Source organism: Meleagris gallopavo, chromosome 11, assembly GCF_000146605.3.
Source record: "Meleagris gallopavo isolate NT-WF06-2002-E0010 breed Aviagen turkey brand Nicholas breeding stock chromosome 11, Turkey_5.1, whole genome shotgun sequence".
Lineage (NCBI taxonomy): Eukaryota > Metazoa > Chordata > Aves > Galliformes > Phasianidae > Meleagris > Meleagris gallopavo.
In genome coordinates, this window is record NC_015021.2 from 12284879 (window position 1) to 12294592 (window position 9714).

Here is a 9714-nt window from a genome sequence, read left to right on the forward strand (position 1 = left end):
TCTCAGAAAGTGAAAATAGTTCAATAAAAGGAAAAATGAAAGTAAAGTAATATTTTGAGAGAAAAATGTTCCCAGCTCATACGAAGCTGCACAGAAATCCCTGCATTTTTGTCTTATTTTTTTAAACATCAAACATACTTTTCTTTATCTTATGCTTTTGAGAGGAGAAGAAGGAAGAAGTGCAAACCAGAGAATTTGTTTTGCCTGGAGTGATCAGACAGGTGTATTCAAACCCATGGACTTCTCCAGAAGCGTTACATACTGAATGTTCCATGCAGTGCTCTCTTGCCAGAGCAATGCACAGGTACAGAAAAAAGAAGCAGGTACACACAGCACATCCACACTGGGGGGCTACCCCAGCCACTGAAACACAGAGAGAACAGCATGGCTTTGGCTGTTCCCCCTCTACATCCGTGCTGGCTGACTCTGTCATGCCGCATTGGAAACAGAAGAGGGGACAGAAATTTTCATTGAAATTCCCTACACCACTGCATCTGGAAGTCTGGGACAGCTGGTGCCCATCTTCATCCTCCGTACACTATTTTCCCTTTGAATTTAACCAGGAGATTTGACAACTGAAGGTAAGTGAAAGGCAAGCTTAATTTTAGGCATAGTTTTATGCTTGTTTAAAGGAATGAAAAAGGAATAATTCTTGGGCATGCCGATGAATCAGCAAGCAGCATAGATGAGAGTTCTGTTTGCTATGCCAGCTGGAAGAATAAAATTTTGGCACAAACTATGTTCAGGTCACTCTCTTTAATAAAGCACATTTACAGAGGGCTGAGAATGTAGGCATCATTCACAAAGCTCTCTCCTCACCCACAGGTCCATCAGAGGTCTACAACTGTCCCTAGGATTGTTTCTTAAAACAGAAAGAACCTCATCATACAAAGCACCCACTCATCACTGGTTCTGACATATAAAAGTCTGAGGAGTCTAAACTGTATGACCTAGTGAGCAACTGCAAGCTCAGAGTGAGAAACGGAAGACCCACGTATGGATTTACAGGGCAGAAGTAGGCCTGCTTTCTTTAGAGGCATGTAGTTGTGTAACAGCCTCAAAAGTTTATGGCTGAATGACAAAAGCATAGAAAAGATGCAGGTTTACAGTGCCTAAGAAGGAAGCTTTCAAGCATAAAAACCACAAGAACACAAGTTTTCTTCTGTTGTGTCAGTGGCACAGCACCTGCTGCTAAAACAAGTGCTTGTTTTTGTCACCAATTGTTTGGTATGCTGTAACAGCGATAGATGAGCACTTATCATCAGCATTTTAAGCTGCTCATTATAGGAGTCTGTCCCATTCGTGCTGCACTGTGTCATTTTAATTAGAGTGTCCTGCTGCTCTGTCAAGCATATTAAAACACCAGTTACAAGTTTTTCCATTTACTCTTTACCTGAAGCTATACTGCACACACAACACAGGAATTGGCTATGAGGTTGCAACCTACAGTTTGTGTGCCATGCAAGGGATGATTATGTCCAGTGGATAGCTCTGAAGAAGGAGATAATTCTCAAGTGAAAAGCAGACACCAAATCTTTCTTTACCAACGAAGAAACACATACAAGTTTCACATAGGTCAGCTGTTGGTATATTTAAATGAATGCTATCTTTTGAATTTTCCTCCCTGACTTAGAAATGCAATGGTTCTGCCTGAAAAGAGAGAAATGGGATTGTTTGAAAACAGTGGTTACTGTTGAACACATGCAACAAACTTTTGCCTCAGTCATGACTATTTCCTGCTCATTTGGAATTATGTTTCCAAAAACACAGTCAAGAGACTCTCTAAGAAACCATTAACAGCTATGAGCTGGGGAGGAACTTCCTAAAGGTCAAGATGTAAGTCATGCTTCTGTAAATCTTGCCTCTTCTTGCTCAGACATTACCTTATGTTCTCCATTTCCAGTGGCTGATTCTAACCAAACCAAAAGCAGCTTTCAACTTTTCTTTGTCAGCAACATACTCTTGAGAATACAAGCTCTTAAGACTGAAGCACAAAAGACTGAAAGTTCCCGTTTCCCAACATCTCTTTGTGATGAAATCAAGAAGTGTTTGCAAACCTGAAACACAACACAGCATTTCCCTATTCTGACAAATGTTTTCTCTTGATGTTATTAACTAGAGCCTTCAAAGACCATTATTACAAAACACCTAAAAAGTGTTATCAATGTCAAACTAGGGAAAAAGGTGAACTGGAAGGAAACCCCTTGAAGATACTTTACATAGCACTGTGAATATAAATTTGTATGTGTATTTCTGAAAGCAGAGTACTTGGCACTATGGATGCTTTTCCACTGTTCTCATTAGGAGTTAACCTGAAACACGTGATGTCCTTAAAGGTGGCTTTCACAGCATGGGAGCATGAGCTATTGATCACAGATCTACAGCCAGTCCTTACAAGAAAATGAGCATGTGTGGTCATTCCAGGTGTCACTCCAGACAGCAGCCACCTACTATAAGTGTCCTACACGGACAGCAGTGGCTGCTGCTTTGTTAGAGGTCTGCCATCAAAGCAGCACGCTGAAGAGCAGCTCAGGGCTGCCCTGCTGGGCAGTCAGTGTGTGCCTGCTTAGACTGGAGCTGCCCACCATCACCCTGCTGCACCGGGCACCCACCAGTGAGCAGAGAGCTGGGTCCAGGCACCTGTGCTGCTTCTTGGCAAAACAGGCAAGTCTGGTGAGGACTGCCATAGTTCAGACACTTCCAGTGGCAGTGACAGACCACTAAAGCTAACTAAGGTATCTAACTTGCTAGATACTTTCCTCTGTTTACAAAACAGAGTAAACTACCAACCACATAGCCACTTTCAGGTCTTCTTAAGTGTATCAGTGTACAGAGTTAGCACGGATTAAATCCACATCCTGGCTCACAGACTGGATGCTTGTAAACAGAGGCATAACACCCAGTCACGAATTGTATTTACTGCCCACCTTGCATGAAGATCAAAAGCAGCACAGCTCATTCAGTGTGGCATATAAAACAGGGTTTTACTGCATCCTGATCCATTCTTTTGTCCAGCATCTTACAACCTTCCCGTTGTGGATTATATCCCCTTCTGTGTTGAACACTCCTCTCATCACAGATTTTTACAGCTTCTGTGGTATTCAGAATAGAGTAAAAAATTAAATATTGATAATTCAGCTTATTGCATAAATGACATTTCAAAAAATCTCCTGTGCTAACCATTACAAATGCATGTAACTGTTGCAATGATGAGTTATTCCTATGTATATTCTCCAAATATTTTTCTGCTATCTGCTGAAAGTTTTAGCAGAAAAAATGCTAAAATAGCAACAAAGCACACACTAGTGTGTCATTTCAGCCAGAAACACCCCCAGGCTATCTCCAGCAGCACATACGTAGAAAGATCAGCTGCAAAAGCAAGTTCATCTTGCTATCATTCTGAGGTCAGATAGCTGCAAATCCTGGAACTCAACTCCGCAAATATCCAGGGCAAGTTTTGTGAAAACAGTAACTCTGTAGGAAATGAAAACTGGAAAGAAGAGATACAGCAGACTACATCACTAATTTAAAAATATTTTTTTGTGATAGCACTCAAGCTGCTAGCATTCTGGACGCTTGGCATCAGCCTGGGCTTAACTTTCATTTCTAAAGCCAGTCTGTCTGTGTCTCCAAAAAAAGTCACCTTTATATGAAGCTACTCTCACAAACTTACTTCAAAGCATGCCGTATAAGAACCTATAAAAAGAATAAATATGATCTGATGGATTTGTAGAAGAGACCTGCATGACAACATGCCTAACCAAGTGTGAGAACTGCTGGATAGATAGATCATGTGAGGGATCATCAGTCATTAGGCTTTTTTTGCACAACATTCAATTTGTGCATTCCATTCATTCATTTTGCACAACCCTTTGGTGTCTAATCACCACTGTCTCACGTGTTTTTATTAAACTATTCTCCACCTACTGAAACTGTGTGCTCATACAGAGCTCAGGGACAGGCTTCCAGAGCACTGTTCTCATTCTTAGTACAACCAGAAGCCATAAGAATGCTTTCTGAGCGTTGTTTCTCCTCATTTCTCTCAGCTGCCTTTTCCATTTAGGCTGGAGGCTTTGAGGAAAGGACTGCGTTCTAAATTTTCATATCCCTTTAATGCAGTCTTGGGTAAACAAGTTCTTTAAAAATACCTTACAAAAATTCTCTACTGATCATTCACTTTATAACTTAACTACACTTAACAGCAAAGCATAATATTTTGCTGTGTGCATTTCTCTAACCTTAATTCTAGTTGACAAGAAAAACTTTCAAAATACAGCTTTCTATTTGAACGACTCCGTCAAAGAAATACATATTGTAGTGACGTGTAAATTGATAAATGATCCAAAGCAAAGTGGCTGTTCAACAGCAGGCTTATTGAAAAATTCACCTCTGAGTGAACTGAAATCAAAACAAATAGATATATACTTGTGAAAGGTATACAATCGCTGCACTTTGAAACCTTATTTGACAGCTCCTAGAAAGCTGATGTATGTGTAACCATGAGGTTTTATGAGAATAGCGGGCTGTGGCTGGTGGTGAGAAGAGAGGTGGGGAGGGATGGGCTGCACACCCAGCATCCACATGGCAGAACAGCACGATTTACTGCTGGAACTCAGATGAGTCCAATTCCCCCCAGTAGACAACCACCATCTCACAGAGTGCTGCCACCCAACACGGCCTCTTCATCAGCTTGTACCTACAGTTACACAAATTGGGCCCTTGGATTGACAAGAGATCCAGTTCAGAATTCAACATTCCAGATAGCTCAGGATTAAAAAAAAAGTTTCTGCTGATCTTCAAAAAAGAAAATGATCAAAGTGATGGCTTCAAGTGGGCCTGGCCTGTAACAGACTGGTTACAGACACAACACTGACCGGACTCCAGAGTCAGCATTTGAATGCGTCCTTCATAAACACCAGGAAATAATCGTTATAGATCAGGAGAACTCCAGATATATTGATGCAGAAGATATCTGCAGGTCTATTCATGCCACAAAGCTATCAGAACACACCTTAATACTTGCTGTGATTCCATGCACATCTGCTGATTAAGAAGAGACTTCTGTTCTTACCCTTCATAAGGCAAGCTTTGATAGGGAATGTCTTCTTCCATTAATTATGTATTTTATATAGTAGCTATGATTGCTTTGTAAATTACAGACACTTCTACTTCCTCAAATTGTAAATGACTCCTTCACGTAAAGCATACATTTACTTCTGTAAAAAATGTATTGATGAGATAGTAGCTGCAGTTGATTGGGTAGTCTTGTTTTCAGCAATGTATTGGAAAAGCATTTAAAACAGAGGATCTGTGATCTAGCTAGTCCTTTGAGAATAAGCAGGAATATGGCTCTTCTCCAAGGTAGCAGTAATAGGACAAGAGGGAATAGCCTCGAGTTGCACCAGGGAAGGTTCAGGTTGGATATTAGAAAAAATTTATTCTCAGAAAGAGTGGTTAAGCACTGACACAGGCTGCCAGGGAGGTGGTGGTGTCATCCTCCCTAGAGGTGCTTAAGGGTAGGTGTAGTACTTAGGGACATGAATTAGCGGGCAGTATTGGTGGTAGGTGGATGGTTGGACTGGATGACCTTAAAGATCTGTTCCAACCTTCCATGATTCTATGAAAAATAATATGACCACACTTGTGGCATACTCTGGCACTGTGGATTGGCCCCTTGTAATGGAGGACAAAGGCTGAAAGAAGAAAAATACTATACAGTGTAAACCCGACACACAGAAAATTCTCATTTGTAACAATCTGAACTGCAAACCAGAGGCGTAAAGCAAAAGTATGCATTGCAGTACTATATACATTTATTTTGCTACTTATGCACAGACCCAAGCCTGATTTCTCATTAATGTTCCACTCCACAATTCATGCAAAGCAGAGATTCAGGAAGAAAGTTGAATTTCTAAAAACAGTACTCTGGAGTTGAAGGTTTCAGGCTGAATTTTGGTAAGCTGGATGTCTTTCCCAACGAGTATTTCAATCTGGCACTAACATAAGGAACTGGCACAGGATGCCCAGAGAAGTTGTGGATGCCCCATCCCTGAAGGTGTTCAAGTCAGGTTGGGTAAGTTTTTGGGCAGTCTGGTCTAGTGGGTGGCAACCATGCTCACAGAAGGGGTTTGGAAGTGAATGAACTGTGAGGACCCTTCCAACCCAAGCCATTCTATGATTCCATGAACTTGCAAAAGAGAGATGTGTTGTTTCTATTTGTTATTGTCTTTTTACGACTATTATTATTTTTTATTTTTCTCCCTTATCTGGAAGCAATGCATGTGTCTTCTGAAGACTCTGCACTGTGCCTCTAACCCCTCAGCATATAGAAGATAATGCCACCTTCTCCAGGGCTGTGGTGAAACACTACTCATTACTAGCACATTGCTTGTTTGTGTGAAGAGTCCAGAACTAAATTGTAAGTCTTCACATAGCCTCGAATACGAGGATGAGAATGTGAAATATATTACTGCACTGGGAAGAAGAAGGAAGAGAGATTATGGTATCAAAATACTAAATTATAATGATATTTAATTATTTGTGCATATGCAATAAGAAAACACAGAAAGAGAAATAATAGTGTATATACTCAAAGTAGAAAGTCCCCCTTACCCCCCCAGGGCATCACAGCAAGGGTACCACGGATAATGAGGCATCTGCTGATCAATGAGATGCTCTCAGCCTGCTCATTTATGCATTAATGAAATGTGTGCAGCAGTTCACTGAGCTGATAAAGATTCCCACAGGGGACTAGGTCCAGGGGAAAACAAATGATCAAAATGAACAAAAGTGATTAGAGGAAGAAAAAAAGACAATGAAATGCAGCTAGGGGAGAAGCCAGACCCAACAGAGTCAGACTGTTCCTTTCATCTCTGTGTGCCACCCTTCTTCTCTGCCAACTCGTAGGGGATAGAAAAGTAAACATCCCAACACATAGATTTCAGGCTGTACACAGAAGAGCAGCCTGGATCTCACCCAGCTTAAATCCTTTTAACAATGTCCTGCACAGTGGGTACTTCAGTATCAGAACACACTCCTTCTATCACTTACTGAGACAAAGAACATCAAAAGCCTGGCTCTAGCTTCAGAAACCACAAGTCAGTTGAGTGCATGCATAGCAGTACTGCCACTTGGGAAGCAGTCAGACAGGACTGAATGGCTAATGCCACTCTCTGTAACACAAACAGCATCAACCCAAGTCCCTGAAGCCAGAAAACCGCTGTGCAGAACGTTACACTCAGTCCAACAACAGGCCCCAGTGACTACAGCTGCCAGACTAGTCCTGCATGGCTTCAGCTTGTTTTCTGTTCCCACCTCCTACAAAAGAAAGCCTTACACCCTCCTCCAACTTCCAGAAGAGAAAAGCCACGTAGCATATGATGTTTCCAGTGGCAGCACGGATTCTGGACCCACTGTGACACAAATACCTTTGTGCTGCATGTGGTAGAATCACGTTGCTGCATATGTGAGATGGATTGCTTTGGAAACTGAGACATGATTAGAGATGGTAGACATATCTACTAATGGTAGGCACAGTAGAGATGTCATGACTTCTCACAAAGGAGGACAAGGTCAGTAATTTTGATCACTGTCTATGTTCCAGCTAAGTTTCTGCTTGTTTAATTTCACTCATTAGCTACTGCCTGTGTCAAGCAAGCAACAGTGCTGTGAAATATCATTTTACCACAACTATTCCAGCAGTGACTGAACTAATGATATACCAAAATAGTTTCCAAGAAGTACATGGCAATAAAAACCACCTTAGAAGCACATGACCTTGTTACACATTGGACTTGTTTCCGAATATCAAGGTGTCCTGAGGTTGTGCCCTAACCTGCAGCAAAAATTATCAGGGATGTACCCACCAGCATGTATAAATTGTATGTAACGCAGAATCATTTTCAGCAGAGCATAAAGATAACAAATCTGCATTTGGAGGTTGCCAAAAGCAGTACAATTCATTTCACAATAAATAGGAGAGAAGAGCAATGTTCCCCATCTCTTCTTGATGAAGCGTTTTACAGCACCGTAGGTGTACACATTATGCACTGAATTGTGTGGCTTTCTTTCTTTCTTAGAGAGCTGTGCTTTGAAATAAATAAAGCATATCACACATACAGAGATGAAACCAATTTCTGAGCTGTATTCTGATGAATATGTGTGGCTTCCCAAATGAGAGAAATGGATTGAGGGAAGTGGAAACCACAATAGCCAAAGTTACAAGGAAGATGCTACTGGGACCAGCAAAGAGAGAATTTGCCTGACTCATCACAGAGACTTCCACAACTAAGTGAAAGTAAAGTAGCAGCTCCATTAATTCTTTATGGAGTTCACAAATCAATGTGAAATTTCATATGCTTTGCCAAGACATCTGCACCATCATGTTTGGGAATATTTATGCACAGTTATATAGAGTATGTAAGCATACAGAGAAAGATAAGGGTCCTTCTTCCCCATGCAGATTTGCATTAAGTCAAATAAAATTGATGTGGTATCTGGTAGGGAATGTAGGAGGATTCACAGAGCCATGCCACTGAACTTGTCAGCTAGAATACTTCATTCTGTTATTGGAAATCATTACGCTCACTTTCTAGAAGTCGCTTTGTATTTTGAGTGGTTTGTAAAGCAAATGGAAGTGCAAAAATGTAATGTATCTTGAGAATCAACCATTGGTTTCAGGTTCCTTATTAGGTTAATTACTCTTCCACCAGCAGCTGTATTTCTTCTTTACAAACTCTCACAACACAGGCTTTGGTTATCACCTTCCATCAACAATTATATGTGGAGAACTAAAAATCTTGCTTTCCTCAACTGAAGTTGAGGAAAACTCATGATGTTCACCATTTAGGGGACAACAGATAAGAAAATTTCCTTTATTCTCTCAGCTTCTCTGCTGCAAGTGTACACTTTTGTGTACACTTCTGTCTTCTCTTTAAATAAATACTGCCTTAGCATGAGGGAGATATGGACAGTCAGTGGGAATGGCTAGTGAAATTTAGCACAAATTCAGCACCCTTACCTCCCACAGGGGAGCACACGATGAAGACTTTTTGCTTTAGAAAAGGTATTTTTGTGTTTCAAGGCTACCAGTTGTGACCCCAGATCTTACACCAATCTGTAGAGCTGTACTGCTTCTTGCAGGGGGATGGATACATACAGAACATATCTGTTTCATCACAGACAGCAACCCACACCAACCTGATGGCCCAGAGGTGTTCACCATCACACTGTGTCAACCTGAGAAATCAGGAATGCAATTTTGGGACTTTTCCACATACCTGCCAGGCAGTAACTTGAACTTGAGTGCTTGGTGCTCAGCTTTTCTTCAGTTCAGGCCTCCCAGCTCAGAAGAACCGCAGTGCAGTCAGAGCCGTGGTCGTTCCCATGCTCATTTGAGGTGAGCTGGGGTTCTGGCTGAGATAAGAGTGCAGCAGCGTTTAGATCAGAGCAGAGCATGGTAATGACTACTATTGCCACTTCAAACCACACAACCTCCATTAATTTAATCATTACTGCAAGCAGAATCAGGACATTGAAAAATAAGTCACTTGAATTAGAATAAACTTTCCAAACTCTATGTTTCCATTTATTTTTAATAAAGCTCTAGCTTGCTAAGAATATGGGCTGCAGCACAATGGAAAAATCTCATTTATAAAATAATGTAAAATCTATCTGGTGTGTGGGAAGAAGATAAGGGTTGTTTATCAACAGAAA

General features: G+C 41.1%; 1 long non-coding RNA gene across 2 annotated transcripts in view; it reads right to left on the bottom strand.

The window, feature by feature from the left end:
• Window positions 1–9411, bottom strand: part of LOC104912620 — a 125761-nt gene extending 116350 nt beyond the window's left edge. For both annotated transcript variants that reach the window (XR_002118584.2, XR_004160959.1), the window contains exon 1: window positions 9279–9411. This is a non-coding gene — a long non-coding RNA (uncharacterized LOC104912620). The remainder of the gene's footprint in view (window positions 1–9278) is intronic.
• Between the last annotated feature and the right edge of the window lie 303 nt (window positions 9412–9714).